Source organism: Plectropomus leopardus, chromosome 7 (assembly GCF_026936395.1).
Source record: "Plectropomus leopardus strain MGB_pleo_1.0 chromosome 7, ASM2693639v1, whole genome shotgun sequence".
Lineage (NCBI taxonomy): Eukaryota > Metazoa > Chordata > Actinopteri > Perciformes > Serranidae > Plectropomus > Plectropomus leopardus.
Window position 1 is genome coordinate 5,174,867 of NC_142182.1, and position 25,050 is coordinate 5,199,916.

General features: G+C 39.6%; 1 long non-coding RNA gene across 1 annotated transcript in view; it reads right to left on the reverse strand.

Annotated features, from left to right (window-relative positions):
• LOC148189089 (uncharacterized) overlaps positions 1 to 11,829 on the reverse strand; it is a 53,134-nt gene extending 41,305 nt beyond the window's left edge. The window contains exons 1-2 of the long non-coding RNA XR_015776911.1: positions 11,657 to 11,829; positions 10,256 to 10,370 (exon numbers count right to left, since the gene is read on the reverse strand). This is a non-coding gene — a long non-coding RNA (uncharacterized LOC148189089). The remainder of the gene's footprint in view (positions 1 to 10,255; positions 10,371 to 11,656) is intronic.
• Between the last annotated feature and the right edge of the window lie 13,221 nt (positions 11,830 to 25,050).

The window sequence follows — 25,050 nt, forward strand, 5'->3', positions numbered from 1 at the left end:
CTTGGCCTCCGCGGCAGTTAATGCTGTTCAATTATGAATGAGAGGGATGGGGTGAAGAGGGCAGCACAATCAATGGGAGGGAGGGTTGAAGGGATGGACGGAGAGATGGCGCAAAGCGGGGATAAAAGGGATAAAAAGCAAGGCGGGACAAGGGATGGATTTGACCGAGAGATGAAAATAGAGGGCCAGAAGAAATCAAAGAAAGGAGGCCAAGTTTAAAAACAGACCAGAGAATACAGAAAGCAAAAATTGACAAAGAAAGAGAAACCATTCTTTTCAGACAAATGCAGGCGGAGATTCACACTTGATGTTGTGTCGGTGTTTTGCTGCTTTGAACTAGACAGTGGAGGGTCTAATTTAGTGTCAGTCTGGCTGAAACGGGCCCTTTGGCGACATGGCCCCCACTGTTTGTTTTGGTCTACCTGACAGCCCGAGGCACCTCTCTTTATCTTTCTCTCTTTTTCACTGTCTCTCTGTCTCTTGTCACATCTTTGTCTAGATATAAGTTGTTTCTCCCTGCTGCTGTCACCTGCTTCTCTGCCTGTTGTTTCTGTCTCAGGCACACATTTTGTCATCTGTCTTATAAAAAGAAGGAAATCTTTTCATTTCAATCTCTCCTAGTCCTTCACTTTTGTTTCTCTCTTTGTTTTGACTAAAGAACCTGCAGCCTCAAACAGCGTCATGTAATAATTAATTTTCGTTTTATGTTACTTAAAGTTATTTTGATTACTGTAACTACAGAACGCGTGTCAAGAACATGCCAACTTATGAACGTTCTCTCGGGATTTGGCAACTCTTGAGACCTATTTAGCAATTTTTTTTTTTTCATGAAAGCATCAAGCATCAAATCAACTGACTTTTGTCAAATCTTTGATTCTTCTCCCCTGAAGAGAATTGTCAGTATTTTCAGCCTGTTCTCACTCTGAACTCGTCAGGTCACTGACGTCACTGTGTCAGTGCCTTTGGCGCACGAGTGTGACATCGAAAGCCACCTTCCTTATCCAACTGAAACGCGGCTGGACAGCATCAGTTGAAAATGCACACGGACAGAACCGGTTGGTGTTGTCACTGGACGCGTCCTCATGCAACGTACACGTGCAGCGTCATTTGAGGATGCGGCCGGACATGCGCATGAAACGCTGAAGGATCACGTCAGGTAATAATGCTGGGGGTAACCACGTAATATAACAAGTGTGAGTGCACTCATACGCGGGCAGGTGGGGAGGTGGATGGGTCTCACAAACAATTGAATTTTGGACGAGAGTCCGGAGGTCGCTTCCCGTGTGTCTGTGTTTTTTTTCTACATCTTACCATGTGACTTTGTTGCCTAATCCTAACCATTATGACAGTCCGCACTGTTGTGAAAACAAAAGGGCCGTGCAGCATCATCCCACTGTGTGCATTTGTTGACATCACCGTAACGTTATCCCGGAGCATAAACAGCTGATGCAGAAGGATGCCTAAAACGTCATGAGTAGACACGGAGAGGTCCAGACAGAGCGGCACCACGTGACGAGTTGGGATGAGAACGCGGTTAGGTTTAAGCAACAAAAGCACGAGTAGGTTTAGGCAACAACTGTTCATTCCTATGAAAGCAGATCAGTGGCACATGAAGCAAAATATGCCCTATTTATGCGGTATGAAAACACCCGGATCTTCCACATTTTGGGTGCATAGAGCATGCGCAGTGTGCCCGAGTGGGTAACTTCCACTGGTGGAGCGACTGAGTTCCAGTTTAGAAATGTTATTGAACTGAATAGATTTTATCTTGATAGTGAAATGAATCATTTTGCCGAGGTGCTGACGCTCACAAAAACTCATCCGTTGATTTACAGACGTCTCTTTCCCAGTCAATGAGAAAAGGTCTTTCTAGGCCTGAGGGCATCATTTAAGGACCTGGACGGTGTAATTCCACTTTTGGCCACTATGTTAAATTTGCTAAAAAGCATGGCACACTTCCTGGGGGCTTGTTCATCCATGAGTGGATGCACACTTTCTTGGGCCTGATAAAGTGTTTGGTTAGTTTAGTAAAAACAAAATAATTAATAGTTTTTTTAAAAAAGTTATTCATTTTTATTGATGTCTTTAAGTGTCATCGGATTTGAGAGAAGGCATCACTACGACCAATATCTCAAACATTTTGCAGCTCACACTTAAGCAATTGAGATTGATAAATAGCACAACAGGTAAGTGGAAAAATATGTATTTGATTTTTGGCTGAGATGACCCTTTAATCTTATCCTACATTCACATTACAATTACAATAGAATGAAATAAAAAATAATAGAAAATACAGCTACTGATGGGGGCTCACAGTCAGTTGGTCACAGATTTCCAAGAGTATTTCTCCGCAGTATAGAGCCATAGGTACACAATGCTGCATATGTAGTATAGACACGTACGCACATCTGTATAGACAAATGTGGACACATACACACGAGCGCGCGCGCGCGCACACACACACACACACACACACACACACACACACACACACAGAATTAAATCGGTGTAGAGCTTGGCACTTGTGCCTCCCTGGCCCCCAACCTGCTGGCTGATTCAATTTTCTGGGCAGATCTGCCGACAATGACCGCTAACATTCACCTTTAGATGGGGAGAGAAAAAGAGAGAGAGAGAGAGAGAGAGAGAGAGAGAGAGAGAGAGAGAGAGAGAGAGAGAGAGAGAGAGAGAGAGAGAGAGAGGGAGGAAGCTGTGGGGATGGCAGGTTGGGAGAGGCAAAGAGGGAGTGAGAGAAAAGGTGACTATTACTGCGTACTTCTAGAGTTGGACGGTGTATGTGACGAAGGTGAATGCCAATACTATTCCTGAAGGGAAGCGGACGTGGAGGAGAGTCTGCCAACGCTCAGCTTTACTCTGGAGAGACATTGAATGAGCAGAGAGAGAAACTAAAGCGTGGCTTGTGTCTTCTTGTGGCTTCAAGGGAAAAATACAATTAAAACTATTAGTAGCAAATCGTGGTTACTTACGTGGCGTTTCTGGCTTGGTTTTATCGAGTCTCCCAATTAAGGGCAGGCTGTTTAGATGCAATACTGAGAATTATTGAATAGAAATGTTGCAATGGATATTGCAACATTACTCTTAATTTGTCAAAGGAACAGGTAAGCTGAGGAACAGGGGACATTATGAATAAGAATCTGTCTAAATATCGAAAGCTATCCCAAATAAATATCTAGTTTTCTCTGCCATTGAGATGAATAAAAAGCCAAAGAGAGCTTACTTTGAAAAGACTTTTGACAGTACAAAACATTCTCAGGTTTTAGTGTTTAAATCTGAAGAAAGGTTTTCTTATTAGATTTGGGGCCACACAATAAATCAAATATTAATCACGATTTTGGCTTCCCACATTTAAATGAACATGATCAACTGCATAATTGAGGTTTAAAATGTATGCTCTGCTCACGGAAAACTCCGCTGCAGTTCAAATTAAATGCTCCGTAAACAAACAGTCTCCACTTTTGAAGAGTTGTCATGCTGCCACGACCTGCAGTGGCAGCCTGTGAAGAACTTTCCTGAATGTTGTCACTGCAGACAGCAGGAGAAAATCATTCATCATTAACCCTCATCATCTGTTGTTCGGAAGTATTTGAGATTTAGGAGAGAACAAATCATACTCCAAGAGTGTGTTAACTGTGTCTGCGCCCCAAGGCAAAACAACTTGTTAAATAACCTGAAAACAAAACAACAACAACAATAAAAAACACCGCAGTACGTTGAATGTTCAGAGACTGAGAAAAGTAACGTTGGTAATGTCACCGAACAGTTAACGCTAATCCCCATCAGCAACTCAGACATCTATGACAACACTGCAGCACATCACGGTACAGTGATGAACGAAACAAACAAACAAACAAACAAACAAAAAAACAGCGGCAGATATGTATCCATTTATGAGGCACAGATTCAGGTGAAGAAGGAACCTATTTTAAGTCTGATTTGTTAATTCGCAGGCAGAAATAACAAAAGGGGAAAGTGAAAGCAGCGCTGTGATGATTAAACTTTTGGTATATTGTTTTTTTGTATATATTTTTCATTGCTTCTAGGAGATGCACTAAATTCAACTGAATAATTTAACTTATTTTAAGCCTTATTTTAATGCAAAAAATCAATACATTAGTTGGAAGCACAACATGAAAATGTTTATTTAAATGTGAATGTGTGTAAAAAGAATATTTTGTTCTAAAAATTTGTTAATTATCGTGAGAAATAGTCACAATCTCAAAAACGATCAAAATAATTTTGATCATCATTTCGGCCATAATCACGCAGCTCTATCAGACTCACCATTTTACACAGATATTCGATTATCACACAGTGTAAAATCATTGCTTTTAGCTTTATTTCAAGTGTCAGGCCAAATAGTGAAAAAAAAAAACCAGAAAAAAAAACAGATAAATAGCCTACATTTTTGAAGATGTATTATATTTAGCATGAACTTATGAAGAATGTGGCTCAACAAAGAATATCATTAATTATCTTTTTTTTTTTTAATTAACAGAGATGATGTACAATTTTGCAGACAGGAAAATCAAGAGCTACTGTTGATGTAGCGATAGGGTCATCATGTGTGGCGTATGACTGACAGGCAAAGTCATAACCTAACATGTTAAGTGTCTTCAGTGTTAACACAATTTTATAAAAAAGTTTTCCAGTTTTAATTTTTATAGTCAACAATATATTTTCTTTATATCTTAGGTATATGTTACTGTAATACATTTCATTCAAATACCATACTTGACTTGAACTATCTTTCCCCAACCAAATTACTTATATATGTAGTGCATGTTATTTATTTATTTTACTTTTTAAATATTAAAATGGCAAAATGGAGGGGAAGTTCATACAAAGGCAAAATAGATACACAAACAGAACAACCACACCCAAGCCTCTGTCGCTGTGTGCGTTACATAATCCAATGTATTTCCTCATGATAAAAGACACGTGCGCGCGCGCGCGCACACACACACACACACACACACACACACACACACACACACACACACACACACACACACACACACACACACACACACACACACACCCTGTATGGCTCCCCCCACTTCAAAGCCTTTGTCCCGTTGCGTTCAAACCTCATCATTAAAAGTGATCCTTGACGGGAGCTGCGCAGAATCAAGGAGGAGCGCTGCAGAAGGTACAGACGGAGAGATGTTAAGGAATCTGATTGGGGAGAGGAAGAGACGAAAGGAGAGAAGATGGGATGAGACAGAGGGGAGGAGAGATGAGAGAAGGGACAAGAAGAGAAGAGGAGAGAAGAGGGCAGCGCTCTGATTCAGTTAATTGAAGGCTTTCTGGAAAAATGACCTGAATGCTGCAATTATATTCCCCCAGAGAGACTTCATTAACACACACATACACACACACACACACACACACACACACACACACACACACACACACACACACACACACACACACACACACACACACACACACACACACACAGGCGTATGTAACAGCATGACATCCGCACATGCACACATAATACAATTTTCCAATACACACATCTGAAAAGTCATATTTCGCCCTCAATCTTTACACCAGAATTTAATATGTACACACTTTGGTACTAGTAATACAGTTTTTGTCTACAGTACAAATACAGCTGGTATTTATGGAAACACCCATGAAATGTCACATTGTTTTACAGCGAGGAGGAAAACAAAGCACTTTCTAGTGTGCTGAAGAGTTGCTGTGTTGCTTTCTGTGCGTCAAATTAACTTAAAAATCTTGAGTTAAAGGATATCTTATCCTATTTCCTATGTTTTTATAGAGTAATGGGAGTAATCTTTTTTAAATTTGTAATGTAAACACTCAGGACATGTTACCGCCATCAGTTTACATCCTCTAAAAAAAGTGTGCTTTTGCCACTGACAGGCTCAGATTATTATGTTAAGTGTCTGATAAGATAATTGAAAGGATCCCCCAAAGCAGAGACCTTTTTGATAAAAAAAAGATGCTTTTTGTTTAGCCAGAAACAACACCAAACTCGCTGTCATCAAACCCACCAGACTCCTTTCAAATAAACACTAATTTTGTAATTTTAAAACACACTTCTTTCAAAATTGACAGAGGCAAAATAAACTCATAAAATCGACCTTGTTTTATCTTTCCACTCTTCCAGCAATCACTCTGGTTTTGCTGAAATTAACCCCTAATGTATCCAGTTAAATGTGAAAATATGCTGCCTCTGTACACTTTTAAATTATTGATTATTTCGGTGTGTGGTGGGTTTGGAGGTTTCAGGGCTGCTCCTGATTAAACAAAATGGTTTAACACTGATCTAACAATGTAAGACTGTTTAGTCACTATTTTAAAAAAGACATGAGACTCCAAGGACCTGTAGTTGTTGAGTTTGGGATATTTACATTGTCAAAACACAAGCTAATGGTGTTGAGTAACATTGTTATACTGTCTCAAAAAGTGCATGGAATTCACTAAAACACGCAATTACATCATAATGTTAAGTCTTTATTATACTCATATTATGGTAAGTTTAATCAGTCATATATAAAGTAAATGTAATTATGTTTCTAATGTGAAATTAAAAACTATACTTTCAAACTATTCACAGCAGTGATACTCAATGTATGGCCCTCGGGTGAAATCCAGCCCCCAGATAGGTTGCTTGTGGCCCCCCAAACAATTTTCTAATTCACGATAGAAACAAAGTGGTTCACACTGGGAAATGTTTTTGTACATAAGTCTGCAAAAGGTACCAGATGCATGAAACATTATAAAAATAGAGCTTGTTTATCAAAAAAAAATGGCCAGCAAAAGTATCCTAGTAAAGCCCCTAATGTCCTAAATTACTAGAAAAGTCCTTAAAACCTTGAAACGTCCTAAAATCAGAAACATCATAAAATCCCAGAGAGGTCCTAAAATGCTGAAAATGTCCTAATATCCAAGACACATCTTGAGATCCGACAAACACTGTAACATTCAAAAACATCATAAAATCCTAGAAACACCCTAAAATCAGAGAAATGCCAAAAAATCCTCAAAACGTCCCAAAATTAGAGAAATGTCATAAAATCCTCAGAATGTCCTAAAATCTGAGAAACCGCTTAAAATCTCAGAAAGTCCTAGAAACATGGGGTTGCTGGGACTGGACCCTGGCCTCCTTACATTTTGTAAAAGTGGATCCCTAGCAAAGCAAGTCGAGTGTCCCTGATTTACAGGAGGTAAGGAACGTTTTCCCTCTCGCCGACTCCGCCCTCACCGTGCCCCTGAACACCGACGGTATGTAACAGTCAGTAAAAACTGCAGAGGAAAGCCGTTCTTTCCAGGACAACATGCATAGACTTTTCTAAAGAACTTTATGTGTGAGAGCAGTGTGGAGCACCTTGATTGTCAGACAGGTTTTGCAACCACAGTTCAACTATTTTTGCTTCGCTAAACAATCTGCATCCATTTGATTCCTGGTAGACGCAAGGTGGGATGTTTTTTAATCAAGGCCAAGTTAAGTTCTGTGAAAGTTAGAGATGTATAACCGCTTGATTATCACACTGGATTTGCACTTCACCTAATGCAAAAGGATATGCTTCGTCATTTCCTAAAGATGTATATACAGTGATAGATAAGGTGAGAAAGAGGATATGTATCAAAGACGACAGGCAGTCAGACAAAGAGGGAAGTAGGAAGCCATGAGACGGACAGAGTGATACAGTGATAGACAGAGAGGCAGGCGGAGAGGAAAGCACAGAAACAGAAGAGGTCACATATGCTCACTTCCATAGACATAAGCCCTGATTAAATTGAGTGTGTAGTAGCTGGCCGCTCTTCAGATGCATGTGTGTGTGTGCGCGGGCGAGAGTGTGAGTCCTGTAATATTGTCTGCAGTCCCATGGGCTGTAGCTGAGCAAACTCAATCAACTCCCACTCACCTTTGTGGCCCTCCCTACACTGTCAGGCCATGACTAGACACCGGCCCAGCCTCTCCTCTGGCCAGAGAGAGAGAGAGACGGGTGGGGGGGGGTGAGAGAGTGTAGGAGATACACTGTGTATGCGTGCATGTGTGTGTAAGACAGTGTGTGTGTGGGCACATGTTCAGGTGTGCCCTTGGACGAATCAAAAGGCTCTGCAGATTGAATGCATCAGTGTGAGAGACAGAGGTTTTCACATGTTGAGCTTCCACGTGTATGTGTGTGTGGGGGTGTATGCATGTGTGCACTTTTTTGTGCATATATATGTGTGTGTTTTATGTATGAGAGCTGAAAGGTGACATGTCAGCAGCATAAAAGACTTCGGATCTCATCTTTTTGTATATTTATTCGGGGGAAAGGTGTGAGGGGGTATAGCAACACCAACCAGTTCTCATTCCCAGGTGATGAAATACTGACACTTTGTCACACCACCTGGCATGTGGTATCTACACCAAAGGCAGCCTTTTTTGTCTTTGTGAGACGCACTGGGCTGTAAACTAACTCCGATGTGAACCCATGTGCAGCAATACCTGACGCTGAGATCAACTGATGTAGTATAAAGAGTGTGGAAAACTGGGCCCAACACATCCTCATCTCAGCGTGAATGTGCCTGCTGCATTTAGGTCTCTTAATACGTCAGTGACCCACAGCAGTGTAGCACAGAACCAGCAGCGACAATAGTAATGGTAATTTGTTAAGTGTGTTTATGATTATGATTACATCTGCTAATGATTACTTCGGATAGCAGTGTGAGGTTGCCTGTCGTAGCATTGCATTTTTTAATTTATTTTTATACATTTTTAGCATAATTGAATATTGTGGAGATGTGTCCAATATATTATAATTACTGCCTTGCAGGACACACACACACACACACACACACACACACACACACACACACACACACACACACACACACACACACACACACACACACACACACACACACACACACACACACACACACACACAAACCTCTCGCCCTGCCCCCACACCTGTCAATCAGCGACATATGCCACGACAAGCCATTTCCGAAGGAACGGAAGGTCTGCTTGCAAAGGGACAGAAAGTGACACGTGGGAGAAAGCAGTGTACCGACAAAGGCAACAGCAATCAATCAGCTGATCAATCATAATTAGCTAATTTGCATATTTGCCACATATTCATAATCATCATTCATTTATGCAAATCTGGAGCAGGATGTAGGCTCCAGGGAGAGAGAGGGCGGTCAGGACTGAACCCGGACCTGTTGGCTGCTGAGATCAAATTAGAGTTTTATTTAGATTTATGCAGATGTTAACAGTAATGATATACAGCAGGCACAGCGCCCTTGTGTGTCAGTGAAGACTTTAATGCATCCATGGCGGGAGCATTGAGACACACTGGCTCACGGTTCAAATACTGTGTGTGTATTGCAACCTAAAGCAGGATTCATATATTCATGTAATTCCTAAGTTTAGACTCGACAATGACAGAGTCTTACACGGTCTGAAGAAGTTTTCATGCATCGCTCCCTCACAGTGTCAGCAGTCTCACTGTTGAGCAAGAACTTTACCAAAACTACTGGACTTGGAACATTTTGAGACTCGACCTGAAACTGGATTGAGTTTTACGTCAGTACGTATGTGTATCATTGTCATGGGTGTTGCTGTGACACTTGCAGCTCTTTCTGAAAGAACCTGACAGTACGCTAAAGGTTCACTGTCATACCGATGACAGAGTCAGTCTTTTTTAAAGAGCTCCAGCAGGCTTACTCTAATATTCATAAAGTACCTAGCAACAAAAATACCAGCCCGCTCTCACTGCGACTCATCAAATACGTGTGCTCTGTCAGTATTTTCAGTGTATGAGCATGACGCTAAAAGCCACCTTCCACGTCCATCCAGAACACGGCTGGGTGGTGTCAGAGGAGAACGCACTCAAATAGAACCGGTGGCTCTGTTATTGTATGCTGACGGACGGCCAGGTGGCACTGGACACGTCCACATGCAAGGTGCATTGAGAACGCAGCTGTACAGAACCGGTTGCCTGCACATGAAACGCTGAAGGACAGCGTCAGGTAATAACTCCGCTGGTAACAACATAATGTAAGAAGTGCGAGTGCACTTTCAGAGCAGGCAGGTGGGGAGGTGGATGAGTCCCATAAACAAAACTAACAAAACAAACTTACTTTCGTGTGGGAGTCAGGAGTTGGCTTCCTGTGTGGATTTTTTGCCTAAACCTAACCATCTGTGACTTTATTGTCTAATCCTAAGCATTTTAGGTGTTGTTTGACATGTAGAGTTGTGTAAACTCACTGCGTCGTCCCACCCTGTGCATTTGTTGACATCAAGATAATGGGCTGGTTCATCCCACCATGACATCATCCCAGTAACGGCATCCCTGATCATGAGCAGCTGATGCAGACGGATCCTGAAAAGTCAGATCCTGAAGGTCACTGACAGAGTGGCACCGTGTGACAGATGAGAAAATAAGAGTAGCCTACATTTTTCAGTTGCATGGACATGCTGTTATAAAAGATCATATTTAGAAATGCCAAACATAAGCAGTGCAACAGCAAATGGCAGTTACAGCCATCTAAGAAAGGGACGCTGTGAGGGGACCTCTGTCTACCATCCGCTGAAACACGACCAGAGCTTTTCATTCATGGACTGTACAGCTGGCCTTGAGTGTTATAGTGTTATTGTATCATACAATTTTTAAATAAAGTTTGTTTCGGTGGGTTTTCGGAGAAAAACTTTTTTTTTTTTTTTACTCCTGAGGCTCTGTCCAAGTGCGCTCTGTAGGTGTGGTAAGTGCTATCATACTAAATCCTGCAATGAAAAGGCCAAAAAACTCAGTAAAACTAGGCACTGATGAAATATAAACCGAAATTCTGTGACTGAGTTGCATATTTTTTGCCTCAAGTGTTCTTAGAAACATGTTTTAGCTCCAGTGTTTAACTGTAACAGGAGATCCCACCGGCTGCCATTGTGTCCGATGACAGAGGTTGCAGAACATCTACCAGCGAGACTATTTAGTGGTCTGCATGATGCAGTTTTAGGTTGTCTATCTTTTAAAAAAAGCCAATGCAACAGTCCATTTTCTCTTTTTTCTCTTGTCATGTAGCATCAATTTAAAAAGTATTTGCGTCTTTTTGCTGCTGAGGCGGCCTAGTCTTATGTGGGGACTCCTTTATATCGGTGAAATGCTTATTAAACTGCACCCAACTTTAACCTCACAAGTCTAATCAGCTAGACTAACTGAAATCACCTGTGTGGGTGTCAGACCTCCGTGAGAGACTGACATATATTTGCATGCAGTTTTCAAATATTATTATACTTCTTAATTCTGAGAAATAGAGACAAAAATAATCCTATCTGTAGCACCCTCCAAGAATAGGCACAAGGTCTTGATTAAAATACTGAATTTGATCCATTCAAAAAACCAACCTGTGAGTACTGAAGTAAATGGAGAAAAAGAAAAAATACAAATTACAATAAATAAAATGCATGTATAAATGTCCTACAAGGAAAAATAACTTCTAGCTTGCCTTCAAGTGATTATTCACTTGCAAAAACACTTTCCTCTGTACTTTAAAATTACATACACCCACCTAGCATGTAATATTGCTCAAAATACAACAGCCAAAAACACCTGTAACATTAAACTCATAGTTGTTAAAATAAATATAATAAACAAAACTACAATCAACATACCTCGTAGGCTGCTTATCCTCTGAAGAGGGCCTAAATCTTTCTTGCCTTTTCTTCTCCTTGTATTCCTCCTCTTATGTGTATCTGTTCGCGTTTATTTACTTAACTCTGACCGTTTCCTCATTTCTGCGTGTTTTGGCGCGACGCTCAGCAGGTGTTCGCATAATTAATTCCGGGCGGAGCACTCGCGTAGCGGTGATTAGTTCCGCCTCTCAGATTACTGCCACTAACTGTAGGAAATAAAATACCAGGATAAACAGCCCAAAAAATAATAATAATTAAACTGATGATGAGAGGCATTTACACTATTATTGCAATTGAATGTGTTTCATGGGTTAGTAAGACCTTGCTTGCAGATGGTTTGGTGCTGCCTTTGACATCAGATTTAATCAGACAACTGACATATATACAATGTGTACAGATTTGTGCACAGAAGGGTATTAAAATGTACATTATTTTGCACTAAGTAGCCCTGAACAGTGGTGAAGGTAAAAAGCGATATGCAGGCTTACAATGATGCTATATAAAATGTTTTACCATGTGTTTACATTTTATCATGCTGTTCTTACAATATATATGGATATGTTGTGGATACTCACATGTCATGAAGTGATGAGGTATCTGCAAGTTGATAAGGTAGAGAACAAGACACAAGTGATGCATTTAAGCCTGCTATAAGCTGTAGAAGTGATATGTCTATTGTAATGTCTGTTAAAAGTTGTCTGTGTTTACATGCTGTTTTTACATTACACTCATACATGGATATATGCATGCATATCCGTATTTTTAAAAAAAGTATATGCAATTGGACATGTGAGAGTGTGTTGGCCTCTTTAAGCTTCATGAGCGCTTACTGTCGGAGACATGCTGAAAGGTTATTGGCTTCAAAACAGTTCAATGTGTCAAATAAACACACAGCTCAGTGAGCAGCTGGAGAACAGAGTGAGATGAGAGAAAGAGAGAGAGAGACAGAGACAGAGATCAGGAGAAGGACAGAGATAACAAGATAAAAGAAAAATGTAAGAAGAAGCAAAGAAATATGAACCTTGGATATATGGAAAGAAAGGCAGAATAGAATATAGAATGAAATTCAGGGTACATATGGAATTAAATTGGAATTTATGGAATTAAACTTAAAATATATGTAATCAAACTCAGAATATCTACAAAGAAAGTTTGAATACTTGTTGTCACAGCAAACTTTCTATGAACACTTGTCTAAAGCTTCCAGGGCTTGGCTGCCTTAAAGTGGTCTAAAAGTGAGGGATTTGGGCTTACCTGTTGCCTCACTGTTGCCTTCACTAGGTCAGCTCGCCCTCCATGAACATTGCTTCGCTTCAGCACTCAGTTCAGTTCATTTGTAAACATTTAACACACTGACGATGACAGAAAACAAAACTCCACGAGAGGAAACTCAACAGTGTGTCTTCCATGCAGCACTCAGAAAACATCTTTTCTCCATTGGGGCAGCACACCTGGTCTGAATCATCTCTCTTAATTACTTCTGCCTGCCCCCTTTCAAACTCCCACAGGCTCCACCACCAGGTAAGCCCAACCCACCGAGCCTGACAGCCATGCAGGGCAGCCAAAAAAAAGATAGTGTGCAGTGACAATGTTTAGAAAGTCAGAATGCAAAGAATGAAAGTGGGGATAAAAATAAATTTAAATATATGGAATTAAACTTGAATGTATGAAATGAAACTTTAATATATGAAAAAAACCCCCCAAAAAACGTAATGATTAATCTCTACAGATTTCTCCACAAAAGATTCAGCACAAAATCTAGTATTCTAAGTAGGGCTGTCAAATTATTATTATTTTTTTTTTTATCACAACTGATCGCAGAATTGAAATAGTTAATCACACTTTTAAATTGCATTTCTAAGCAGTTATGAAGTCCACATTGACAAGGTAAAGCAATTTTTAACAATTTGTCTTGATTAGGAATCAAATTATAACAAATGGGACTAACATAAAGTGGGCATGTCTGTAAAGGGGAGACTCATGGGTATCCACAGAACCCTTTTCCATTCAGATATCTGGAGGTCAGAGGTCAAATATGAAATGACAATGGCATTTTTCCATCACCAAAATTTTGCCTAATTTTGGAGTGTTATTCTACCCCTTTACTGAGAAGCTAGCATGACATGGTTACCTGTGGATTGTTTAGTTTAAGTCTTCTAGTTTCATATGATACCAGTATCATCGCTCTCATTTCAAAACTCAATACAGCTTCTTAAAATGGAAAAGTCGGCCGCCAATAAATGCAATTAAAAAATAAAAAAGCAGCTGTTCATGCAAACTGTCATGGCCCTGATGTGGCCGCATGCCCAAGAGAACAAGACGTCACACACAGCACACTGTGTATATAGAAGTAAACAAGGACAAGAAGTCTATAATACACATGAAGGCCACTGATGTGACCTGCATGTTTCTAAGTTATTGTGCAGTGACTCCAGAAGAAGCAAGTCTAGTATAGATCTAGAGTGACGTACAAGTCAAATTAAATTCCAATATGGGTTGCACGGCTGTTTAGACTGAAGTCGCATTTAAAAATATTCAGATCTGTATCTGATTTAAAACTACACATGAAAGTTGCCCCAATCTAATTTAAAAAGATCAGATTCCATGTCATTTGTATTGTTCACATTGTCACTAAACAATCACATCTGGGTCACATAGGGGGAAAAAAACTCGGACCACTTTGGCCTGCAGTGTGAACGTAGCTATAGTCACCAAGGCTGAACACAAACAGACTGACAACTTAAACTTAACTCAAGGGGAAAAGACACAAGCAAATCCCTCTGTTGTAGTTTTCATAGGTATGTGTGTGTGTGTGTGTGTGTGTGTGTGTCTGTGTGTGGTTGCCTACATATGCCTGCCTGTATGCGCCTGTGGGTCAGTGTGCCAGAGTGATCGGAGTCTGTGTGAGTCATACTGGTGTCTGTCAAGTCTCAGCGACACCCATAATACCATCTGTTTATCAGCGCTTTGATAGATGACAGCTTAACACCAAAGAAGTCATCCAAGTCAAAACAGAGGGATTTACGCTTTCTCTGAAATCACAGGGACAGAGTTTGTGACTAGGCAATCTTCAACACCCACAGTAAAGAAACACACAAACAATTTTCTCTCTGTCTATTCCAGAAATTTCAAGCTATTTCAAGGAACACCCTACAGATATAACATTTCTGTGTTTGACATACTATGCAGTCAGTTTGTTTGTGTTTTAAAACCTGCAGAAACTGATATTGATTTCAAGATACAACATTTATTAAAAAGAGGTTAAAGGTTACACACTTTCATATACTGGGGGATCACTGCAATGCGTAGAACTGAACTGAACTGGTAGAGAAACTGAAAACTTGAACATACACACACACACACACAAACACAGACACACAAACACAGATGGTGAATCCATCAAGAAGTGACCTTGGCTTCACGGTATCAGACACAAACAACATAAAGAAGCAGGTAGGATGTTGTTGTGTTTGTGTGTGAAGGCTCAATGGAGAGTGAATGTATTTCGCACATACAGTGATGCTTTTTGTCAAGCTTTAAGAGCGTTTGGGCATTTTCTACGTCAGAAAAGATGTTTTTTTTATCATTGGGCAACACTGTCATCAATACTGTAAATATTGGGAAGCAAACCAACAACCTTTCAGTTGCAAAGGTCAGTTCAAGTCTTTTCTGTCAGATTTTATTGTTGAAAACTTTTTACTGCATCGACTCTTTCACGCAGTGTCCTTGTGTGTGTGAGTGGGTGGGTGATCACGCAGTACCTGTGTGTGAGAGCATGCAGAGAATCATAGGTCATGCACAGTGAGGATGAGTAAGCTTCCTGAGTGTAATTTGCGTGTGTGTTTACTTGAGAGTGTGTGTCCGGGCAAGGACAGGGGAGCACATTATAGTGATAGTGTCACTTCTGATAAAAAACTCACATTCCAGTTTGCTGCTTTTTAGCCAGCACGGCAATACTTTGACTGAGTTCTTGCGAATCTAATGACATTCCCATCAGCCTCAGCTTGTTCAGTTACAGCATGCAACAACACGTTCTCATCCCAACTCGTCATATAGTGCCACATTTTCAGTGACTTTCTGCATATACTGATGACATTTTAGGTATCTCTCTGCGTCAGCTGTTTACGCTCCAGAATGCCATTACCATGATGTCTACAAATGCACACGGTGTATGATGCTTATGTTTACACAACATAAACACGTGGTGAACAACGCGGATCACAATGGTCAGGTTTAGGCAAAAAAAAGGCACATGGTAACTTGAAGGGCTCACACATGACAGTCAGTTGTTTGTGGGATCAATCCACCTCCTCAGCTCCCTGCATTGTAAGTGCACTCACACTCCTTATATCATGTTGTCATCTGCAGTGTTATTACCTGACACTGTCCTTTAGCGTTTTGTGTGCAGGCGGCCGGACAGAACGGTTCTCCTGCACGTCTGGCCATGCACCGAGGCTGACTGCTGATCACAGTATCATGTTCATGTTGAACTGTTTCAGAATTGTTTTACTGTTGATATCGTTTTGTTATATTTTTACATGATGACATGATTGACTTTGGTGATACAAATGTCACACAGTTCATGAAAAACAGTCTCATTGCTACAGGTAAAAGCAAAATAAGTGCAAGCCATATGCACGTAAGTGGCTGTGGAATACAAATTCACTGGTGGGGTCTACAAATAAGAGTGATGTTGAAGGTACAAAATACTGATTTAAAAGAATTAGAGCATACTAATTAGCAATTTGAAGGCATTAATTTTTAATTCAAAGAAATGATTCATCAAAATATTAACTCAAGATGCCTGCAGGGCTCTGCAATATTCTGATTTAAAATGAATAAAACATGTTTCGTATGAACACAGCACAATTTATTTGACTACTTCCTACACTGTAAACTCCAATAAGCTGATCTTACCTTAAAAACTCTAGGAAACGTATTGCCTTGACAAAGGTAAGAACATATATGTCAGACTAAGTGGGTTTGTTGAGCTGCTCTCATTTCAAAATATGTTAATTTCACTTTCCTTGTTTAAATTGACATCTCAGAATTAAATAAATATGATAAAATTTTAAGTAGCAGATTGATATAAAGTAAACATAACAATAATATAATAGTTTATTTACATACCTTTTTCAAGGTGATCAGTTTACTAGATTTTTTTTTTAAAAAAGTAAGATTAACTTGTTAGATTTTACAGTAATAAGTGTGTGTTTACATAGAGAGTAAACTGTAAAGGATATCAGTGACATCAGAGGGGGGCACTGAAGAGCACAAGAAGATACCGACAGGACGAAGCGAGAGCGGACAGAGAGAGAGCGGACAGGCTGATGCAGAGTGACCATCTGCTGAAGCTTCTCTCCTTATTTTCCAATGATAGCATCTCACTCTCCGTCACTGAGTCCCGACGTCTCTTTCTCTCAATCACATGCACACAGACACTTACACCCGCTTCGATATCTTTGATCTTTCACTTCTCTTTCCTACCTGTCTGTCATTCGTCTCTGTGAAAGCACAGGCGGTGCAGTGCTAAGAAGAAAAGCATACAGTAGATCCCACCTGTGCTATGACTCACATGCTCACCTACACATGACATGCTTTCAAAGCTACTGTTCACATGCAGTGAACATTTCCTCGACCACTGAACAAATATTGGTTGAGGTAATATACACGAGAAAATCTCTGCGTGCCACCTTAATAAATCAAAAAAAGTCCAGTTATAACATCACCGTGGAGATTTATTGTTACTGATTTGTCAGAGGATGTGCATTTCTCCCAGACCCGCTGTTCAAATAAACATTCACTGAGTAACATCAGTATTTAAAATGCAAACATTTTGCCAAATAGCCACTATCTGTGACTTCACTACCAGTGAGAGAATCAAACTGCTCTAATTCCTCACTATATTTAAATTTGGTGAACTTTAGTGATGTGAATTTAGCCTTTGACCAATGCTGTGTAAAAAGTGACTCTTAATGCTGACCCACACTAGAGGATAATTGGGCAAATTTTTGGTCCAGTTATGCCCCTCCCAACAACTAATACAAGGCCTGTCTGAGTGGATTATCTGCCCAGATTATCCTGCAGCATTAGGCATTTATGGATTTAGCTGGCAAAATTTGCACATTTCATATGGTTCATATCAGCATTTCTAAAGTAGCGTAGTATATGTACTGACTTTGCCATCAGGGGTGGAGGGGATGGTGGATTCCAAGTTGCAAACCACTGTGCTGTTTTTTTAGTAACCTGTGGTTGTTTTTTTCCTAGTGGCTATTTAGCCCCCAGATGTGGGTGTATCCTGCAGGGTTTTGGCCCCTTAAACATGGGTGGTTTTTAGCAACCTGTGGCTGTTTTTCCAGCAACTTTTGAAGCCCTAAAACCCGGGTGTTTTCTAGTGACCTTTGGATTTTTTTCTAGTGGTTTTTTAGGTCACTAACATGGATGTTATAGATACTAAACTCATAACTGCTTCCAGTGACTGTGCTATTGGTGAGTGAGTGCTTGTGAATGTTTAACTGAATAGCAGGTGGCACTTTGTATGATAACTGCGGCTACCAGTGTATGAATCTGTGTGTGAATGGGTGAAAATGACAAGTAGTGTAACAGTACTTTGAGTGACTGAAAGGCACTATACCAGTGACAGTATCGTGAATTGAAAAGGGAGAGTCCATTCTGTCTTGTACAGTTATTCTAAAAATAATCATAGAAATAATATGTGTATTATAATAGAGGTGAAATATATTAAAAATCAAACAAATGCGAGTGAATGGTGGTGAACGATGTCTTTGTCCTAACAAGTACAACACAGCGATGGATTTATGTGTATGCATTATATCAGCGATCCATGTAAAGGCCCACGTGTGTGTGTGTGTGTGTGTGTGTGTCATAGTGCAGATGTGTGTTTGTGTTAAGGCTATATGCCTGTGGGTCAGTGTGACACAGTGATCATGGTCTGAATGATTAACGCTGGTTCTGTCAACTCACATTAACTTCTCGAATATGGTATTTATCAGCTCTGCCACACTAGGTCACTGGTTCCCAATTAGTTGGAAACTGCTCACCAGATTTGACTTCAACCTTCAACTCATGACTCATCTAATGGAGGGGGGAAAAGCTGAGTTTAATGAAGCAAATCAACTGAGTACACGAGCATTTTTTCCCCCTATGATGCTCTTATGATCTGTGCTGGCGTGTGGCTGCAAAAATAATGACAATGAAAAAGGGGTTTAAAAACATTCATGAATATGAAGGTAACAAAATCCACCTACCACCACCCCTACGGCTCTGTAATTAACACTCTATATCTTGTTTGTTTCATCTGTAATTAAACCAGAAGTGAACGCTCGCTGTCTGGCAATCTGGTTCCAGGAAATCACAACATATCACCAGTCAATAAATAGTCGGATGTGAAACCCCTCGTAATACCGCAACTTGTTGTTTTTCACACTTGGTTTTTGTGTGGATTAAACACACTACGGTGTGATAATCAGTGAGCTGCAGAGGTTCTGGAGCCAGCCTCTCTCCCTGTTTGCACTGTTTATGCTAAGCTGGAAGGCTGCTGGCTGTAGCTTCACATTTTGTGTACAGACATGAGAGTGGCATCTGACTTAGAATTGAATTTTATTAGCTCACAAGATGTGATAAATACAAGAAAATAAAAACAAACATAAAAAGGATTGTGCAGGAGAGCTAAGAAACCAAATGGGCTTTATAGTAAAAATCTCCCCTCTAAAATTTGAATCTATCCTAATACAAAAGGTATTTCTTTCATTAACATGACAATATAACAGACAAAACAAGCAGCTACAATAACCAAAAATGTACCAGACACATAACACAAAAACACAGCTAATACATTAACTACAGCACAGGAGGTTTTTTCATGTTTATCCTAAAATAATAAATCTTAAATGGATGGAAAAGGTGTGTATAAGGGAAATACCCTCAAGTCTTCTGGTTTTTTCTTTTTCTTCAGTTTTTTTTTCTTCACAAATGCAACAGCTATTTCAGTTAAAAATAATTGCATTTGTTATTTTTTAATCAAATATTTATTGATAGCATTATTTATTTTTAAAATTGAACTCAGGTTTACTTGCATTTGAAGTGCATTGCTTTGTGTCATGTTTACATTCATAAAGGTGTATTTCAGATCATTACAAGTTTAAACAAAAGTTTAAAGGGAACATGCATTCCAATTAAAAACTGCTCTAAATATATCTTAATATCTTATAAATATATCTTGACACACTGTCCAAAGTACTTACTGCTGAGATATTTTTAAATGAAAAAAAAAAAAAGAAGATGTTTCGGTCACCAGATCTTCATCAGGTATGACGGGGCCATCCGGACTTTTCTACATACATTCAAACACAGAGAGTGCCTCAATTTTTGATCATCCAATCAGATGACTGCTAAGACCGATGATCACCTCAAATTGCTTATTATCGTTATTTAACAATAAATCACAAAAAATGAAATATAGCTACATGCGACCTTACATATGCCACAAGTCAAAACATAATAAGTATCATCATTTATCATATTAACATCATCCTACATTGCGTTCCTAAAAGTTCCTCAAATGGTCAATAAGCATGTGAATAAATTGAGCAAACAGAATTAATACCAAACACAGCATCAGTCAGCATGCAATCCAAACAAAAAATGTGGTAAACTTCTCCAAGCTAGAGACAAACTACAACAAAGCGAAAGAAATTTGTGGTAAAAAAAAGTCCTGGAACATTTTTTTTAAATTTAAATTTTGACAAACAACTCTGAGCCAACAACAACAACAACAACAACAACAACAATAATAATAATAATAATAATAATAATAATAATAATCCAAGTGGAAGCTTTTACTTTTTTTTCAACAACTGGGGTGGGCAACCATAAATCAGGCATTCCACATGAACGCCCTCTTTTGAAAAAAATATATACACATTAGACAATAATTTATAACATTACAATAAGTAGAAGTTCATCATTTAGCCCTTTGGAGTCAGGGTCTGACTGTAATATACATCTCTACATATTTAAGTAAATACATATCTGGTAAAACAAGTAATACTGCCAGTGAAATGCTCTCGCTGACATAAGCAATGAAACATATGCAATGACTCATATCATTCCTCTGCGATTCTTCCTCCAATAATCTGACTGTCAGTATCAAATTGCACTGATGTGATGTGATATAAGCAGGGAGCCGACGTCTCTCTCTAGATGTCTGCTTTTCCAATAAAAAAAGACATGTGCAGCAGAGTGGTTCTCCGTGGCTCAAAGCATATGGGCCTGCCAACAGACGATGAGAAAGAGCAAGAGATAATTGTATATGCAAGGAGAAAAAAGGAGGATAGCCAGACAGACAAAAATGAAGAGACTACGAGAGTTGCCAAGATTAAAAAAGGAAGATACATTAAAAGTGGAAGAGGAGGAGAGAGAATGGAAAGGAATTCAAGACTTAGTGAAAATGACAGATAAATGGGGAGGGAAAAGAGAGACTGGTAATTATCATCAGAAGAACAAACTGGGCCTGTGCTCAGTAAAAGATAAAAACAGAAAGATATGATATAAACAGAGAGGACATATAATTAAACAAACATGGAAAGCAATAAAGAAAGAAAACCAGAGGAGAAACTAAATATGAGAGAGGAATGTAAAGAAGTGTAATGGGAAGAAAGATGGACGGGTAGAGGCGAAGACAGAGGGTGAGGCAGGAAAGACAGAGGAGAGACGATGAGGCAGTGAGAAATGACACACTTGACATTTACCTTCCATATTCTTCAGTAAACAAGAACAGGAGGGATGATCTGGGGAGAAAAAGAGAGGGAAAAGGGTGAATGAATATGTGACTGTTAGTGTGCAGCTGTATAAATATTGAATATATGCCGGACTTCAGAATACATCCACTACTGTCCCCCAGCAGAGGGTCAGTCCTCACATCTCAGAACCTGCCGTCTCCTCTGAATAATATGTTCACGTCTTAAAAGACGAAGTAAAATGACATGACTGAGAGGAATGCTTTAGAGTGGTCATATGTTTTACTTCTTTGTGTGTGCACATCAAAATAATATTTTTGTATAAACTGAAAACAATCATTTGTTTAATTCTTAGATTTTTATTCTAGATTCCTGCTTGTCAATATGTTAACACAGTTATACAGACGACACACAGATTTATGTTACCATAGCACCAGGGGACTATGGTCTGATACAAGCTCTGACTGAGTTCACTGAACAAATCAACAGCTGGATGAGCCACAGTTTTCTTCAATTAAACAAGGAGTAACTTGCGGTAATAGTTTTTGGAGCCATGGAGGAACAATCTCAAGTTGGTGCTCATCTTTAATTGTGAAAAAGACCAAGCCAGATGTTTTGATGTAGCTGTGGATTTGATGGCCTAAATTTCAGCAGCCATGGAAAAGTCCCTATGGAAAGTTAAATTTTGTGAACTTTCCATGATCCCAACCTGCATCCTTACAGACCGCTCAGAAAGGTTGTGATGGCAAATGTACACATTTGGGTGCATTACTTTTTGTAGGAAAATGTACAAACAGTTTTTGAAAATAGCCTGAGTTTGGTTGGTTTTGTTTGGAGTAATATGCACACAAAGAGGAAACCTTTATTGATGTGGCCTCTCATTTTGCATTTATTATACATTATGTAAAATTTGAATAAACATTTATTCAACCCCAAATTGCATGCAGTGACCTGTCATGTTTGATTCCTGCATCACTGACCACTCTATGGAAGGTACCAAAAATTATGCAAACATTTAAACTTATTCTTTTATCAGCCTGCAAGAGACAAAATAGCTGCTTTGAGATCACTGCTCCAAGTGAGCAAAAGCACAACATACTTTGTTTCAATCCATACAGGCAGTTCAGCAGCAGTTTTCATCCATGAGTCATTCACTGTGGAATTACCTTTAAAGAGCTGAACAAATAAACCTGAACGTAGCTTAACCCCTACTGGAGCACCATAAAGCATGTCCCCAAAGGAAAAGGAAGTAAACAGCAACTCTGCTGACTTCCTGGCTTGGTTTGAACAGTATAAAAAAAACTCACCTCAGTAATGTAATGCTGCAGATTATGTAAACATATCACTGTAAATGTAAAGATTAAGACTGAATCAATCATAATCCAGGCATCACATTCAGGAGCAGATTAAAGATGGATGTATTTGAACTGCATGCAAATGCACATTCTCTGTGTATCTTTACATTTCAGTGTATTGTGCATGAGTCTTTTTGAGCACTTGTGTGTTTTACATAATGAAGGTGTGTAACTCTGTAGGTGTGTCTCATTGGCTGTCTGTGTATCCGTGTGTGTGTTAATGTGTTGTTTACCCTCCTAGGAGAGGTGACTAGTCACTGATTCAGCAGAAATGCCCAGCGTGGGATGAACTCTCTTAGCGGTCATACAGGAACACACACACACACACACACACACTGTCCCATTCCACCACCCTCTCCTCAAATGCACACCTTCAGACACACAACCATTATCACACAGATACAGAGAAGAACACCATACCATACATTTCTCATTTTTTCTCCGTTAGTCTGTCATATTTTTCTATATTTTTTACCCTCACCTCGCTCCTTTCGGTCCTCAGTTCTTTGCAGTAATGTCTCGTCTTCCACTAAACCAGAAAACCAGACTGGCCTGAGGCTGACATGAGTCTCCCACTGTGAATACTGTGTGTGACGGCAGTTTTATCTTCCTACCCGAATGTTTGTTTTCAATGTTTTCCTGAGCGAATGTGGGTGTTTCAATACGTACAGTCAGGAGGGCATTTGTGACAGTCTAAATATGTGTTTCTGCCATATTCTGAAAGTGCGTCGCTTTTCTATGACTGGTTGAGCAAAACTGATAAAATTACTTACAACAGCTAAGCTTTAACCTTGTAACACTGGGTTTGGTAATGCGTTCTCATCCCAAGTTGTCACCTTTTGCTGCTTGGCAGTGGCCTTCCATGTCTACATATTAAGCTTTTAGTATTCGTCTGTGATGGCCCGACCATGTGAGATGTAAAACAGTCATGTCACTGTACAGCAGCGATCTTTTGAAATTGAACAGGCTCCACGTGTACATTTATTAGAGTGAAATCAAAGCCTCAGACAGCCTGCCTCCTCATGAATCTGTAAATAATCGGATTTGTCCTAGTTTAGATGGCCATTAGGGGAACAACATGAAATGCTGTAATGTGTCTCAGTTTTGCACATCAAAGAATTCCACATCATAATCTGCTGAGCATCTAAAATCCCCAATGCATCTTAAACATATGTGCTCCAAATTACACCAGTTACACATGAACATTAGGTCATGGTCCTCTGTGACATTATGTATTAGTCTCTGAGGAGAAGTTTAGTCACAGTAATTCAATTCAGCAACATGTTTTGGTGAGAACATAAAAACACTTATTAATGAGCATATTGTTAAAGGACTCACTGGATGTTTCAATTCTTCTCATATCTGTACACTAAACATTAATCTAGAGCCAGGAGACAAACATCTTAGTTTAGCATAAAGACTAAAAACACATGGATGCATTTTGGATACAGCATTGGAGGTAGGGCCCTGTTCATTCCAACACGTTCTCATCCAAAGTCGACACATATTGCCGCCTGCCAATCCCCGAACATTCATGTGAGAAAATTTTACTTTTGTTATGTTACTATGTGCCTTTTTTGCTTAATCCTAGCCATCTGTGCCAGTATGTGCTTCTGATGCCTAAACATAACCATGTGCAGCACCATCCCACCATGTGCTTGTGACGTCACGGTAACGGCATCCCAGAACGTCAGTCACAGATGCAGAAGGACACCTAAAGCATAATATGTAGACGTGGAAGTCCCTGCAAAGTGGCAATATGTGATGAACTGGGATGACGTGTTGGTGAGTTGTATAAAGTATCATGAAGGGGATAATTAGCTTTAGAGACAAAAACTGTTTTTGTTTCGGGCTGTAAACATGTAAATTTCAGCTGTAAAGTTGTGCATTTTAACATGGGGTCTAAAGGGATTGACTTTGGAGCCAGCCTCTACTGGCCATCAGTGGAAGTGCAGTATTGTACACTTCTGTGTTGGCTTCATTATTCATCCTGGATGTTACTGCTTAGCCTAAACACAGTGCCTTCGTATTAGTAGTTACCCATAACTCTGTCAAGCCTGTGCATTGGTTTTCTCATTTCTATTAGTACTACATTCACAGTCATCTTTCAATCCTACTATATAAATAATCAGTGTAGTTGACAGTTCACACTGAATGGCAGAGTTTGTGACAAAGATATCAAATTATTCTGACTGAGACAATTTTAGTTTCCCAGTTACTTTGTATGCATGCTGATGCTTGTTGTTAACACAAAGCATCA